At 37.0% G+C, this 17,476-nt stretch overlaps 1 protein-coding gene and 1 pseudogene across 2 annotated transcripts in view; both read left to right on the top strand.

Moving 5' to 3' along the window:
- COL21A1 (collagen type XXI alpha 1 chain) overlaps positions 1 to 17,476 on the top strand; it is a 164,471-nt gene that overhangs the window by 19,232 nt on the left and 127,763 nt on the right. The gene's annotated exons all lie outside the window — the stretch shown is intronic.
- LOC308558569 (bax inhibitor 1 pseudogene) lies at positions 9,077 to 10,456 on the top strand (annotated as a pseudogene). The gene has a single exon. The product of its transcript is annotated as a bax inhibitor 1 pseudogene (transcript).

Below are 17,476 nucleotides of genomic sequence, written 5' to 3'. Positions count from 1 at the left end.
GTTATGGCAGCCCCAGCTAAGACACCGCCTCCCATTCCCCCAGATACTTCACTCCAGAAATCTTTGCTTCAGAAATGCTGTTTCACTGAGAACATCTTGCTCTTTAGTGTTACCAGGCAAAATCAGGTACTATCCTCCTATCCTCAGATTACCTACAAATGCCTGGTTTTCCTTCCAGTCACAGGTCAGACTTTACCTCCTCTTGGAAAACGTTCCCCTCTCCTCTCTGCCAGGGGATTTAGGTTTTCATTTCTCTGAGCTCCACTTGCGCCTCACTCACACCTCCATTAACATCTCTACTCTTCTGTGGTAACCGGATTTGACAGTTTCCCACCAAACCCTGCATTTCTTAAGGCCATTAACTAGCTTTTTCATCTTGTATCCCCAGTGCTTAGCACATTGACTGAACAATAGTAGGTGGTCATAAATGTTATTGAATGAATAGACAATAATAGTAGTAAAGTAGTTATTCATGTATTCACTTTTATCTCTGGAAGATCTGTTCTACTCTTTTACAATCCAAACAACCAAGCTTCATGTATTCTTATCAAAACCAGCTGTGAAGACAGGATTTGAAATTTATTTACTCTGAAGTATAAATAACCAATAACTGTTTATGTCTCCCAAGGGCATTTTGATTTTAATAGGGATAGATTTCTTAATCTAAAGAAAGAAAGCTCTCTTGGTGGAATTTCAGGCTTAACAAGCATATGGGATTGGTTTTAAGTGAAGGTAGGGATAGGGCTTAGGAACTTTTTGTTATTCGAAATTCATAGCCCATAGGCTCTGCCTAAACATGAGAGCAGCGCCATACCTGCTAGCTCACAGAATGGATTGGTATGTCAAGTTACACGGCAAATTCATTTTTGTTTCTATTGCACACCATAGATCATATGAACTTCACATCTGGTAAACGTTTGCACATAAAATGTGCAGCTGCCAGAAATTGTGGTTTCCTGGTACATCCCAGTGACTCTGAGTCAAGGTCACAAAGCCAGCATTGCAGAGTTTTGGTCATCTGGAACTGCATTCTGCTTTTAGTTGCTGAGAAAGTTGCTCTCTCAGTTCCTTTGAAGACCCTCTATGTCACCATCATAGCCTTGGGAAAGCAACTGAGTGAGTCAAAGTCCATTCAGCTGTTTATGGGCTCCTTCTATGGAAGTTGTTCCACCGGCATGAGAATCTTGTCATTCAATAAAAGAAAATCTCCACACACAGTGTTTCCCAATTTTTCTCAATGACCTCTTTTTATGTTTGATGGTCTCATCAAAAGTTTCATTCTCATACTAACTTAAATCCTTCCTAATTTAGTTTTGTCACACAATTCTGCTCTTCATAGAAGGGAGCAACATCTGATTTTCATATAAAACTGCAATACTAAAGAGACCAAGCAGTAAATTGTCCCATAAAAGTGAAACAAACTGAAGTGCACCATCACAAATACAACTGAAGTTTAATTAAGTTAGGAAAATGGGATTTTCTAAATACAGCGTGACTCAAAGCAGACCTGCTGGTTAGACTAGAAGGCTGACACGTTGGTATGTTGCTTGTATTATCAACATTTCCGATGAATTCTGTCCTGAAAAGTCTTGTAACATTAATATAATTGAAGAATTGGTTTATTTTGTATTATTTTAATTCAGAAAGCAGTTAAAACATTTCATGGTAGTTATTTTCTTTGAGGATTGTGAAGGAGAGGGACAGATACTTATCTCCTGAAAAGTAGAATCATTTAGAAAATGGATCCATGTGAATTAAATGATGGAGGGACATTTGGTAAAAAGTTACCTTTCTCTAGTTTCTAGAAAGGAATAATATGACATTTCTATCATTGTAGGTGAGGAAATCAAAGCGACTTATCTTGGTATAAAATTGACTGTAAAAGCTCCCAGATTGGGGATTCAGCTATGCCTGATAGTTTCGTTATTTTCCTCTTAGTGAATGAATTAACCATTAGTAATATTTCTGATGTTGGGTTTAAAAAGTAAAATTTGATGCATATGAATTCTTCAAACAGTTTTGTTCAGTATTGTTGATTCTTAGGAAGAGTATTTGAAATAAGTTGGAAAACAGAGATCACAACAGAGATACAGGCATAATACTGATTGTAACTACTATAAATATATACACCTTAAAAAGATAAGATGCTCTGTTAAGTAATGAATATAGTTTAAAATTAAAGGTCATGAATATATTAAAAAAATTCAAAATTTTGCCTGTGGTTCATATTAGCGACACGTCCTTGTGATTTGACATCTTTTTCTTTAAAATGATCTTTTTCTGTGCTGAAGTTCTCATCAGATATTTTTTATGATGTAGATTGTTTTCTTTTCACTGAGTTCCTGAGAACAGCACCTCCGTTGGCCTGGAACAAGCCAAATTACTCATCCGGTGGCAAACTAGCAGCCACATGCCGGGTCTTTGCTGTCAGGGTAGGTTTTGGTTGCTGTCATTCTAGCAAGTACCTGAGGTTCCCTGTGTATTTGAGCAGAGAACTGAGCTACTTAAAGCTTCTAAGTTTCTTTACTGATGAACCAGCAGCAAACACTAAAAGTGAAATTCTGTAAAGTGTTTCAGAAATTTTGAGTCGTTGCCTCTCTCAGCTTTAGGTGTTCGGAATTGATGATCAGTTGATCCAGAGCAGCAATTTTCAACCTTTTGCATCTCATGGCACATATAAACTGATTACTGAAATTCTGCAGCACACCAAAATCCATATTTTTGCTGATCTGACAAAAAATAGGTATAATTTTGATTCATTCACACCTGATGGCTATTGTTTTATTGGCTGTTGGAATTTTTTATTTGACAATTTAAAGGTAAAGAGGTCAGTGCCCCTGACTAAATAGGTATTTATGTTTTAAAAATCCTCATGGCACACTGGTTGAAAATTGCTTATCTAGTGGTTAGATAGTTTCTTAGTAGCTCAGGGTCTCAAAATGATTGAATGAAATGGCTATTTAGTACAGAGAAAGATGTTTGCTTTAAAGGAAGTCTAATTGTAATTTGCATGATGTGAAAGGGAAATGGAATCTTTTAAGGGTTTTGTTGGGAGGGAGTTTAAATTGTGGCTTTGAGAGAGTCAGTGGTGTTTAAACTAAGTTAGTGGTTAGAGTGATCACTTTTAGAATTTTAAGAAAAGGGAAATTTCTTTCTGATTTTTTTCTCCTGGAGGGTTAGGACTTTGTCTATTCTCTCCTATTTATTAACATAAGTATTTGTTTCGTGTTAAAATTTATATTACATGGTATCTTACTCAAGAGTCTTGCTATTCTCCATTGTCAGTTTTGAGAAAGTTAGGAAAAATGGTTGGTGTGATTTGATTCACTAGTTGTGATAGTTAAAGCAGTACTTTTCATTAAATACATTTAAATAATAGTTACATAGAATGAGATACCATCCAATATTTCAGCATGGTTATCCAGATGAAATCTAATGAGTCATTATTTTCATCAAATTGTTCATATCGATGTATTTTTCCTCAGTAGGGGACTTGGTAAAATAGAGCAATGTCAGGAAAACAACACCCTATATGTCACTATTTTTATGTTTTGATTCAGTCATATCTGCTGATTCTAAGAGACACAATCCTGGGGTTCTTGGGGAGTGGGGGTGTTAAATATGATTTTTGTTTATGTCTACAATGTACCAAAGAGATTCAGACTTGTTAAGTGGCAATCACTTATTGAAATAAGGCATGTAAAATAATCAGGTCTTTTTTTTGGTTTGTTTTAATTATGTCTAATGCAAAGTATAGACTGTAATACATACTTTTGCTAAAGAAGATTGTAAATCTACATAGTAAATAATGGACTTTAGTTATACACAGTGACTTGGCCTCTTCATTTAACATCTGCAGTTGCTGTGTATCTGCTTTGTTTGTGTCAAGTACTGCCAAGGGTCTCAGATTTTACCCTGCTTGTAGTCTAACCGGTTCGTCGGGCACAGTGTTAGGTGAGCAGATAGGAGAATCTTGGGTCAGAGACAAAGAACGTTATTAGTCACAGCCCTGCAGACAGCATCAGCTTCATATCTGCATTGGTTCCTCTTACCCTACAAGTCCCATGAGGGTGATGTGGAGGGTGCTAGCAAACATGTCCAACATTTGTACTGGAGGAAGAACTCATCTTCATTATACTAGTCAAGAGACAAATCTGCCACCATCTCAAGAAGGAGACACTATCTCCCCTGGCTGTCTGGGATAGTTTCCAGCATCCTTGGGAATAGTCTGGAACAATGGCCGATTCAAGAGGCACAGAAACACAGTATAAAGTTGTATTCCAACACTTTACAGTTGAAAAATCAATTAAAATGAAAAATGTTTATTATATATAGCTTATTAGTTAATTTAGTTCTTAGGAAGTGGAAACATTTTTGGTGATTGTTAAGAGGAACCATGTGCATTTTGTTACTCTGGCAACAGTTAATGATATCACGTTCCTGAGCATCTTCGATTTAAAGGTAGCTTTACCTCAACTGCATTATGCAAATATAGTTTTTCACTGATTAAAGTTTTTATATAGTTTTAGATATTAGGATTATTCCTTCACCTGTGAAGAACCAATGTAATAACTGTATTTATCATCAGAAACCATTTACTGGTGGCCTCCAGAAAATTTTAATGCTCTTTGTTTGCCAACATATATAGTGAACGATAGAAACCTGGTATCTAAATTCTTAGAAGAATTTCATATATTTTTATTTTAAAAAAATTAATGATGTAGGTATTTGGGAAAGCAAATAAATTGGTATTTCTGCGAAGCATGTTATGGAATAAAGAATACTACTGATGGCACCCACATAGAGCATGAATAAAACTATGAAAAGAGAAAGTACCGGCCTTTTTCTTTATATTGCCCTCATGGGGGATGTTTTTACCCTTCAGTGGGAATGGAAAGATAAAATCCAGACAATAGGTAAGTCATCCTGGCCAGGGTGGCTCAGGTGGCTGGGCATCGTCCCGTGCACAAAGGGTTGCCCGTTTCATTCCCGGTCAGGGCACATGCCTGGGTTGTGGGCTCCATCGCTGGTGAGGGCCTGCAGGAGGCAGCCCATAGAGGTATCAGTGTCTCTCTCTCTCTCCCTTTCCCTCTCCCTTTCTCTCTCTCTAAAACTCAGTAAAAAATCTTTTTAAAAAAGGCAATAAGTAAATAAGCAAAGGATTTAGGTTCCCTAAAAAGCCACAGCACTGTCCTCCCTTCTACCGATATTTCTGCCAGTCACTAACAGCCTTTCTTCAAATAAACACGACTGATACATAGACTGATTTTCATGGAAAGTAATATTGGTAGGATTACTGTTTATCCTAGAAGAGACTGGCCCAATCATAGCTTAACCAGGGATTGCAAAATTTTTTTGATTCTGAACTGACCCCAAGAATATCTCTTCAAGCCTCGCTATGTACCTTCTCAGAAGCATTTAATAAAAAATAAGTATATGAACCATTTACATGAGAGCTCTTGTCTCTTTGGTATGAGAGCAAAGATGTGAAGAATGGGAAAAGTAAGAGACATAAAATTAGTCCATTCACTTACCATTGTCAAAATCATGTATTTAGGCTTAGTTTTTTGGAATCTGGGAGTTCTGATCTGTGTGAGCCACTTTGAAATTCTCCCAGCACCTCCCTGGGAGTCCCTCTTTTAGAAGAATATGTGCTTAAACTGAGTGAAACTATATCCGATTGACAATCACATGAAAATCCTCTAGGCTGAAAGCCAAAGAGTCTTTTTGTACATGGTTTTTTTCGGAGCCTTAAATGTAACCAGATGAATTTTCTTTTAGTACTCTCCTACTCAAGTGAATTAAATCAATGATTTGCCTTCCAATGGGAAACCTGCATTTTGTCACAGAGATGGATTACATGCCCTAAATTTTACTCCCTAGAGAAGCAGTACCTCTTTTGCATTATATTCTTTCAATGTATTAAGACTCAGACTATATAACAGTTTCATTATATGCATGAGACCTTAGAGCTTTGCAGATATATGGATTGAGAAGCATGACAATATAACCATCATTATGTGAGGGAGTGAAGTATAATAAAAATCCTCATAGGCAACATTATTATAATGTTTTGCAATTAATTATCTGTGAAACCAGAATAAAATAGAAGGAAAACACTTTCAATTTTTAAAAATATATCTTTATTGAGAAAACACTTTCAATTTTAAAGGGACTCTGTTGTTCATGGCCAAAGAATTAAAAGCAAATGCAAGCCATGAAATTGAGTGTGGTAGGTTTTTTTATTTGCTTTTAGATTATTTTTTTAATAACTTGATCCTTTTCAAGAACATTTTATTATGAAATAGAAGCAAAATCCTAGAAATACTGATAGTGAAAAAGTAGAGTTTATTGAAAGTCTGAAACAGAAAGGCTAACCAACAAGTTCAAGCCTCCTTAATATTTTAAACAAACTAATACTTTTTTACCTTATTGGCTTATTTTTTGGGCAAAGGACTATGAACATGGTAGTTGGTTCCTACTATGAAATCTAAGGCAAAGTTAAAATGCAGTTTCATTCATTAAGTCATTCTGATTGACAACCCTTGAGGCAACCTCTATTGATTCAATCGGTTGATTTGGTCCCTGGCTGGGTCTAGGGATATTTTTTGTTTTCACTATTGGAATCTAGTGGATAGAGGCCAGGGCTGCCACAAACACTCTAAAATTCACAGGACAGACCCCATGATAAACACTTATCTGACCCCAAATGTCAATAATTGAGAAAACTTGAAGTAAATACATGGTAGTGCATTTATTACTAAAGAACTATAGAATATCAATTAACAAGAGGTAGGTTTTTGCCTCAAGAGCAGCACCAAATTGGGCAGTAGAAAGCAAGGCTTATATTGGCCTCAGAGGGACCTTACTAAAATTTCTGGCTCTGCTTTTCTGACTACCTTCCTGTAAATCTTTCAGAGCCTCACTGTGCCATTGTCAAATAGGACTAGTGGTACAGTTGCTACTTCAAGGGATTGTAGGACTAAGTTAAATAATGTATGTAATTGCTTAATCCATTGCCTGGTTCATATAGGATCTCAGTAAAAGTTAGCTATTATTCAGGGTGCTATCAGGAAAAACCGTAAAGCAGTTAGAACCATCTAAAGATTGATGGTTTGTTTAGGAGGTAGTTAAATTTCCTGTTCTTAGATAAGTTGAAGTAGAATATGGACAACATGTGTTCCTTTTGACTCTATAATTGTTTATATGGCATTCCATTTTTCTTAGTTATATAAAACCATTCCTAAATAAAGCATAAAATGGCTGATGGCTTTCCTTGAGTTTTCAGTAAGTACAAAATTTTAGGTGAGGTTGACATCAAGAGGGCATAGATAGCTATGATACATTTAGTAATATTAAGACATCGATATTAACTTTTTCCCTCTGCTAAGCAGTGTTAGTTATTTTCTTGGACCCCCCCCCCCCCCAAGGCTGTTTTCTGTGTTTCTTTGTACATCTGTTACCAAAATCAAGGGGTGTTCTATTTAAGAAGAGAAGTGGTTGCCGTTCGGTAGTTTTACTTACTTGCAACAACTAAAGATGGGTCATTCACTAGAAAGCTCTGTCTCCCTGAAGGGAGGTTTGGCCATTGCTTATACACACCATTTGGTTAATTACATGTTGATTTCTTCTTTGCAGTTGGCTAAACATATCCAGTTGGGTTCTGGTCAAGTTTATCCGGTTACAGCTGCATCAGCAAAATACTGTGCTCCATTATAACATTTAGCAAGAATAGCATTTAGTAAAAATCACCCAGATCTTGAGACCCTTGTCCTATCCAGCACATCCATTGTGCACCCATTGCCTAATATAGATCATGGCTGACTAGCTATCATTACATCTAACGTGACACTTATTGAACAGCCCTGTATGCCAGGCACCATGTAATGTGCTGTACATGTATTGTCAGGCAGGCAATAAGTGTTTATTGAATGAATAAGTGAACAAATATGTTAACAGTAAAAGCAACATTAATTGAACTACTATGTATTATGTGGTAGTACTGTTATTAAAAATAAAAAATGTATAAAACACATCTTTATCCCGTTCCGTAAAAGCTTTTAGTTTTGTTGGAGAAACAGGATATATTTATAATAAACTTCCTCTAAACAGTGCTTTAAGTAAAATGGATTATACATCAGTGCTTATCAGGCATTAAATAAATATCAGGTATTCAGTAAATCAGACATGCAATAAATGTTTGCCCCCCTAAAAATTGAACAAAGTGCCATTCCGTGGATAGATGAGCAAAATTTTATTGCAACAAAAGTCAGCTGCTTGAAAAAGTGCTATCTTAACTGTATAATGAAATGGAATTTTTCAGATGATATCACAAAGGATAGATATGCCTCATTAAAGCAAAAGGGGTCTTATTGCAGTTTTTGCTAACTAAATTTTTGTAAATTTATTTTGGACCCCACAGTTGAGCTGGATTTCTGTTCTAACCTGGTGTTGAGTTAACTGAGATATAGATGTTTGGCTTCAAATGACCCAGTAGTGGGACCCCCCACCAAATGGAGTCCTCTTCATTGACTAGACCAATTTTCCAGAAAGAGAACACCATTCAGTGAAACTCATATAGTGTTCAATCATAGAAATCTTATTTTAATTAAAGTTAACATTATGCTTCCATCACATTTGAAAGTATTACTCTCTAACACTATTTCTTCTTATTTTGAAACATAGTATATTTTATAATCAGCACTCAAGCTCCTCATCTAAAACATTTTAAAAAATATATGGACTGGCACTCCTGGTTGAAGGCTTCTCTCTTCCAACATGGCTCAAGACAGCTCTCCCAACACAATCAATCATAGGGGAAGCGACACTGCACCAGATTCACAAAAGGTTAACTGAAAATCCTCATCAAAGCCTTCAACCAAGAACCTTACCCAGGTTACAATACCAGGCAAAAGCTTGCTTTGGGAATGGGCATTGAAGAGTCCAGAATCCAGACTTGGTTTCAGAATTGAAGAATTAGGCATGGAGTTCTGAGAAGATCAGAGCCTGAGGACTTAGAAGCAAGTCAAGACCAAGGTCCTGACCAAGATCAGCCTGTGAAGACTCCAAATAGACAGCGTTGTATCAGCTACACTTCCTCCCAATTACACACCCTCACTGAGGCATTGAAGAACAACCTGGAGAAGCGTATTCAGTATTAAGAGAGCTTTGTGGGCTCCAGAAAGGCGGGTAAGAAGAGGGAGGCTGTGTCCCGCAGACTCTGACATCATGAATATATTTGATCGGAAGATCACCTTTGATGCGCTCTTAAAATTTTCCGATATAACTCCTTCAACACAGCAGCACCTGTAGAAGGTCTGTGACAGTTTCGCCCTCTGTATGTTTGTGGCGGCTGCGGGGCCTGTGTCCACGTGGTCACTTGTTTCATTCAGACTGGCTGCTCTCTGCTCTGGGCTCCCTGAGGTTGATGATTTGGCTGATGACAATACCTCATAGCCATGACACTGAGCAAAAATGACTGGGACTTCTTGCTGGATTTGCTTTCCTTACAGGGGTTGGCCCGGGCGCTGCTCTGGAGTTCTGCATTGCCATCAATTCCAGCCTCCTTCCCACTGCCTTCATGGGCACAGCAATGATCTCCACCTGCTTCACCCCGAGTGCACTCTATGCCGGGCGCCGTAGGTACCTCTTTTTGGGAGGTATCTTGATGTCAGCCTTGAGCCTCATGGTCTTGCCTTCCCTGGAGAATCTTTGGATCCCTTTGGCTTTTCCAGGCAAGCCTGTATTTGTGGCTGATGGTCATGTGTGGCTTTGTCGTTTTTGATACTCAACTCATTATCGAAAAGGCTGGAAATGGAGATAAGGATTATATCTGGCACTGCGTTGACCTCTTCTTAGACTTCGTTACTCTCTCCAGGAAACTCATGGTCACCCTGGCTATGAATGAGAAGGACAGGAAGAAAGAGAAGAAGTGAAATGGCCACCTAGCCTTTCCCAGTTTGGCTTCCTCTCCCTCCGCCCTCATTTTCTCTGCACACATTACAGGTGTTCTGTGATAATGAAAAACATCAGAAAAGGTTTTGTACTTTGTGGTTTTCTCTATTTTGAAATTTTTGATTAAAAAAACTGACTAGCAGAATATAGTTTGGAGTTTGGTTTCATAAACAAACAAACAAACAAACAAACACAACCTATATCCTGGGATTGATATCAGAGAGCAGCTTGCTAAGAAAGTGGAGGTTCCAGTGTCAAGAGTCCAAATTTGGTTTTATAATTGAAGATCTAAATTCTATAGCCAGAGGAAAAAAGAAGCTGATGAACCATCAGAACAGGAACAAGACCAAGAACAAGACCTCTGACACGAGGGAGTTCAAGGTATTACAAAAAGCTACACACAGTGGCACCAACCTCCTTAGCAACTGTCTTCTTTCTCTGAAGCCAGAACAGGGTGGACCAAGAGACAAATCAGTGTGTTTGATGTCATTGGCCTGGGCTCGAAGCTCTCTCATTCTTCCTAGGAACATGCCCTTCTAATCCCACCTTCAGCTTCTTCAGAAGCTGAGCCTTCTTTCTGGAGACAGTAAGTGGAACTTCAGGAGGTGGACAGATACAAGGCACCACACAGCCCTACCTGAGGAGCCCGGCTCCACAGCTGAGCAGTCAAGGGCCATGAAAATAAACTTATTCATATCACTCCCCAGCCCCAAACTGGGTATTTTATCCTTCATTTTTAACTAAGTCTCAATAAAAAATATTAAAAAAAAAATGTACTGGCCACATTTTTATAAGAACTCACACAATTAAAGAATATGTATACTGCTGTATATGATATGTTTGCTTAATATAGGAAATACTTATAAGCTGCTTTGGAATATATAAGTAGAACTCACTTTGTAAATATGCAAATTTATTTTCTTATGTACTTAATTTTCAGAAAGAAGTAACTGTAATTATCCTATTTTTAAACTATGAAAGATGTTCAGGCAAAGGATCTCTTAAAATTTTTTATTGTTTAAAAATGGAAACAGGTGTGGAAAAATCCAGCTTAGCCTTCATGTGTTAAAAAGTTTTGGCCTGAGTAATAAGACACATGTCAAGAAAATATAGCTCTCTGCAGGTGGTTAGGGATGGGAATTGAACTGGAATCATCTTGTAGTGAATAATGCTGACTTAGTGTTGGCTCCATGCAACTATCAAGCCTCAAGTCTGGGTGAGGTTGACCTTAATCAAGAGGCTCCGTTGATGACTCTGATGGGAATTATTTGTATAACAGAGAATGGAATAGAAGGAGAGAGAATGGGCTTCTCATCTCTTTGAGTCATCCTAGTGTAGACTGAGCTTTAAAAGATATCTTTTGCCCAGAAGGAAATTCATGTGTGTGAGCAGGGGATGGATACCTTTTTGCTGTTTTCATATTTGTTGTGCCACCTTTTGGTTCTACTTGGGTCAAAATTTCAAAGCTAAAATATGATACTTCTAAAAATAAGCTCTTCTCCAAAAATAATAATATTGGTCTTCTGTGGAGTTGGATGGTATCTGAGCTGGCTTGCTGGCTTGGTTGGAACATGGCCGCTAGTGCGGCAATGTGTTGCATGTGCCAGCTGACTTTACAACCACGCTCTGTACACTTTGTCCTAGCCGATCATTCCACTGATGTGTGACTCCAAAAGAAGTTTGCTCAGAAAATGCAGCTGGATTAGCATAAATCTATCACCGCTGTGAAAACATAAAATGAAATATCTTACCAGTGGTGGGTGAGCCATCAAAATATTTCACTGATTGCCTATAACATGTAAAGCACAGTGTGGCTCAGACAATTAGTGGTTTTAAATCCTGCCCTCTAGGAACTCACAGCTAGTCAGGCAACTAGGAGATACACACCCATGAATGTATATTAACTTACAGGAAAGTGATAGACACCTGCTTAAAATTTGCAGATGTTGTAATATGAATGTTCAGGAAAAGGTGATTCTTTTCAACTATAGCAATCAGTTGTTTTTCTACTAATACTTTTGAACATCCTTGTGTTAAAAACTTTAAGGAAAAGGGAAGAAAAAAAATAGTATTTTTTGAGTTCTTACGATGGGTGAGAGACTTTTTAAAGGTGCTCTTATGTCATTCCATTTAGCATTCACGGCAGCCTTCAAAGTAGATAGGGTAGATTTATTTCTGATTGTAGAGCCTAGGAATGTAAGATTCAAAGAGATTAAAAAACTTGTTTTAAGTCACACAGTGGTAGATAAGAACTTAAATCTGTTTTAATTGAAAGCTTATAGTCTTTCAACCATGCCATGGTTTTTAGATTTATGTGCAGGAAAATACAGAAGAGCCCAGATTTGGGCAAATCTCTAAAGTTACCATTTTGATCTGTAGGTAATTGTACTCCTAAGTGAGGATGGTGGACACTTCTGCAGATAGAGGGTAAGGGTCAGGATTGGAGAGGGAGGGCAAAGAGCACAGGTACAGAGTCAATGGTGGGGCCAGTATTTGAAAACTAGAAATTGAGAACTAATGAGTCAGCATGAAGGAGGAGGTATAGAGGCCACCCAAACTGTCAGAGCATCCCAGGGTTGGACGAATGTTTATGCCCAACACTTTACTGGTAAAGAACCTCTTTTAGAGAACCAAAAACTGGCAGGAAACAAGGCTGACATTCAGCAATGGATGTCTATATATCCATCCAGACTGAAGCACACTGGGAGGGAGAGAAAATTCAGGTCATATCACTGTCCTCAAGAAACTCAGATTTTGGTGGGAAAGGATGGACATATATACAAACACTTCTTATATCAGAGATCCTCTGATATGAGACAGAATCCTAATTCTCTCTAACTGGGAAAGCTATCGCCATGGAAAGTACCACAAGGATCATGGTGTTTAGCAGGAGTGGACAGCGATGGTTCTTGAATGATATGTGGGGACTACATCATAGAAGGGCTTGTTTGAGAAGGAGCTGGAGCTGTGTCCTGAAGGCAATAGGAAGTTTTTAAACAATTTAAATTAAAAAATATTATTAGAGAATATTTTAAACTCATAGAAAAACAATACAAAACGCCAATGAACCCATCACTCATTTATTTGCTTCAGATAGTTCTGTCTTTTTAAAAGTAATATAATTTCAGATCAACAGCTAAAGATCTACCCACCCCATGCCTTTCTTCATCTGTTCAAATCCAGAAGTAATCACGCTCTGAAGGTTGCTATATATTATTCCAATGTTAAAATTTATATAGATGGCATCATACTGTTCATTTCTTTGTGGAACTTACTGGTTTCACTTAACACTATATGGGTACACACAGCTCCAGAATATTCATTTTTACTGTTTTGAAATAGCTAGGATCTATATTTTTGCTGGACATTTAGGCTGTTTTCCTCGTTTTCTGGTTACACATACTGCATACTGCTGCAGTGATATATATGTGTCCTTGATGCCTGCCATGTACAGAGGTATATTTTTCAGCATGTACTCCTTGAAAAAGACTCATGAGATTGTAGCATATGCTTTTTCAACCATACTAAGCATTGTAAATTGCTCCTCAAAGTGGCTATGCCAGTGTACTCTCTTTAGGAGTATGGATCCCTAGTTTCTTCTATCTATCCTCTTTAACCTTTGCTGCTAACATATTTTTGTGGGCATGAATAGTGTTTTGCTTTAGTTTGCATTTTCCTATTGTCAAGATTGCTCTTCTATTCACACTGGACATGTGGGATTCCTCCTATTCAAGTATCTTGTTCATAATCTTTACCCATCGTCCTATACAATCACATTTTTCTTTTTCTTTTTTTAAAAAATATATCTTTATTGATTTCAGAGAGAGGAAAGGTGAAGAAGAGAGAGAGACAGAAACATCAATGATGAGAGAGTCATTGATCAAGCCCACAACTGGGCATGTGCCCTGACGGGGAATCGAACCCCAGTCGCCTGGATCCTAGGTCGACGCTCAACCGCTGAGCCACGCCCGGCCGGGCTAGAATTATATTTTTCTTATTGAGCATAGATCGGGTTTCTTCATCTATCCACAGCATCAATCTTTGGTTATAAATGTACATGGCAAATATTTTATTCCAGGTTAGGTTTCTCTTTTAACTTTATGATGTCTTTTATTAGAAAACTATAAATACCTTTCTTTCCCAGTGGTAAAAATACCTTTCTTTTGTACATATTTTCTAAGAGTTTTAATGTTTTACTTTACACATTTAGGACTCTAATTCATCTTTAGCATATGGTGTAAATAAGGGTGTTACTTTATCTATGTCTCCCCTTCCTCATATGATGAGCAATCACCACGGTACGTGCATTCAACAGTCCGTCTCTGCCACGCACTTATAATGCCGCTTCTCTCTCACAACCTGTTCCCATATATAGGTGGGATTGTTTTTAGTATTTTTTTTCACACTCACTGTTCTAGTCTAAACTTCTGTCAATACTAAATCTTTATAATTACTAAAGTTTTAAATAAAATTTTGCATTTGATAGTATAAATCTGTTCCTCCTAATTTTTCTTCCTCAAAATTGTCCTGGCTATTTTTGGCCTCTTTTTCTTCCATTTGAATTTTTTTATCAGCTTGTCAAGTTCTACACCTACACTAAAACATAAAACACCTGGGTTTTTATGAGAATTGCATTGAACGTATAGATTATTTGAGGGAAAATCTTTTACCTTTATGATATTAAGGCTTGCCATATAAGCACATTTATTTTTTCATATATTTATAACTTTTTTATACTTCAATTATCAATGGTTTTATTCACCCTAGACATGCCGTTGTTTTCATTGCCATCATGAACATTATCTTCAAAAAGACATTAAAAAAATTCTTGCTTCTGGATAAGGGAATGCTATTTGATTTTTAAAAGCTTAGTTTTGTATGCAGATACTTTGCTGAAATATGTTATTTTATTTTTATGTAAATTTTTAAATTTAGATAATGTCCCCAATAATTGATAATTGTATTCCTTTCTCAATCTTACACCTTATTTGTCTTATTTTCTTAGAGTGTCTATTACAGTGCTAAATAGGAGTGGTGATTGCAGGCATTGTTGTATCATCCTGGCTTTATTCAGAGTTCTTCTAACATCTCATCAGTAATTATTATTTTTTCTAATTTTGGTTTTATTATTTTAAAAAAACTTGCCTTTTTATTTTGAAATCATGAATGGGTATTACATATTTCAAAATAGTGAATGTTTAAATTATCAAACATTTCCTCTGCATCTGTATCAGTCGTGAGGGTGGGTATGACAGTGGCAGTGGGTATATGGCAGGTAGAATCCTGAGGATTTTGCTATTAGTTGAGAGAGAGAAGAGACAGAAAATAGCTTTCAGAAGACACGGTTCTGATTTAAGATAGCTGCGTAAATGGTAGAGTCATTCCTTGACTGGGAATAGAAAGAGAATTGTAGCCCTAGTTGGTTTGGCTCAGTGGTTAGAGAATTGGCCCTCAGACCGAAGGGGTCTTGGGTTCGATTCCCAGTCAAGGGCAAGTATCTCAGTTGCAGGATCAAAGTCTCTCTCTCACATAGATGTTTCTCTTTGTCACTCCTCCTCCCTCCTACTCTCTCTAAAAAATTAATGAAAAAAATATCCTCAAGTGAGGATTAACAAAAAAAAGAAAGAGGTTAGCAATTTTTTAGGAGTAGACTCTAAGCTCACTTGAAGATTTGTTGAAATTGAGGTGTGTGTTGGTTGTTTAAATATTGATGTTCAGACTTTTGGATATAATTATTTAGAAATGGACTCTTGAATGACAGAGTTTAGTAAGCTTAGTTTTGTATGCAGATACTCTGCTGAAATATGTTATTTTATTTTTATGTAAATTTTTAAATTTAGATAATGTCCCCAATAATTGATAATTGTATTCCTTTCTCAATCTTATAGAGGTAAAAATTTATGATTTGGTTATACCAAAGTGGATGTAGAGCAATGAGGGTTTGCGGAATAAGAAAAGTAGAGCCTCTGGCTAAATACCAGGAACCCATACACATAAAGGACAGTAGGAAGGACTCTCAGAGAAGTCTGAAAATAAGATACTCCCAGGAAGAGTGGTGTCAAGGAAGCCTTATGGGAAACGTTTTAATTTTCAAAAAAGCCATCTATATAAGCCAAATGCAGGAAAGTTAGGAAAGATGACCAGAGAGAGTTGACTTAATTTGACAGTTGGGAAATCCATGGTACCTTTCACAGGAGCCGTTTCAGCTGAGTGCTAAAAGCAGACACTGGATTTCAGTGAGATGAAACTTTGGCAGGAGGTGAGGAGATAGAGGAGAACAAATGAAGGCTTCTCTCGTGGAGCTTGGCCATGGAGGGAAGGAGAGAAACGAACATACTAGTAAGAGTCAGGGGAACAATGATTCTTTAAGAATTAATTGTAAGTTTTCCACTTTTGGAATTGTCATATTAGCAAAACATAGGAGGCCAAACTTGGATTAAATGTGATTGTAAGATCATTGCTGGATGTGGTGAAAAGCTGATCAAGGATGTCTGAATGGCCAGTTGTAATTCAGAGTTGATTGTTCAGGTGCATATTTGCCTGCCCTTAGACTCTCGTTACTTGTGTCTAAAGGCACAGGGTCACGCAAAAGAATTTCATACAGAGCAAACTCAAAGGCTGCTGCCAATCCCCGTATAACAATGAGGTCCTTAACTAAGGGCAAAACCTTTAATAAATGTAAAACATGGGACTAAAATATTTTTAAGTCATTAATATAAAACATAAACATTTTTGTCTTATTTGTGGCCTAACAACCATATGCCAAAGATCAAATGGGTCTCTAATATGAAAAAAAAAAAATCTAAATTAAAAAAAGTAGCCTTGCCTGTTTGGGATAAGATGTTGAATCTATTTTGGTTATCATGATTCAGTAAAAGCTATTAAACCCACAGGCTCTGTTGGTCTGTAACAGAGGAAGTCCTTGTCCCTGTTCTTGCTCCAACATTAGAATCAGAGGACAACCATATTCTAGATTCTATTTATTCTGGCACATCTTTGTTCATTGGATTTGTTTCCAATTTAAATGATATCTTTGCCAGGTGAAGTTGGTAATGATTATAAAATTTAAAAATATGTTTTTAATCCAGTAAGATGCTTTCCATGTATCTATCATTTGAAAATTACATTTGTGATAAAATGGGCAAATTTTTTGAGTTGCCAAATTTATTTTTATAGTTGAAATTAGCCAAAATTGCCAACTTAAGTTGGGCTGCAACAAACCAGTTCAGGGTTTCCATGGAAACATGATTTCATCCCATCTATGAAAACCCATTTTGTTTTTTTCTCCTTTATCGTGGAACTTGAATCTCTGCAATGTTTTTCCTGTGATTCTTGCTCCAAGAAAAAGAAAACAGGTTTCCAATTAGAAAAATATTCACATTTTGCTCACTGAAATTTAACTCCATGGGACATTTTCATTGAGGAAGATAAACAATGGCCATATTCTAAAACCTTTCCTATTTAGGTACAACTATGCATTTTTGTTATTTTTACTTTGTATTTTTTAAATACTTTGGCCAAC

This window comes from Miniopterus schreibersii, assembly GCF_964146895.1.
Source record: "Miniopterus schreibersii genome assembly, chromosome: 6".
NCBI lineage: Eukaryota > Metazoa > Chordata > Mammalia > Chiroptera > Miniopteridae > Miniopterus > Miniopterus schreibersii.
Note: the sequence above shows the minus strand (reverse complement) of the source record. Positions and strands in the feature narration are given on the sequence as shown.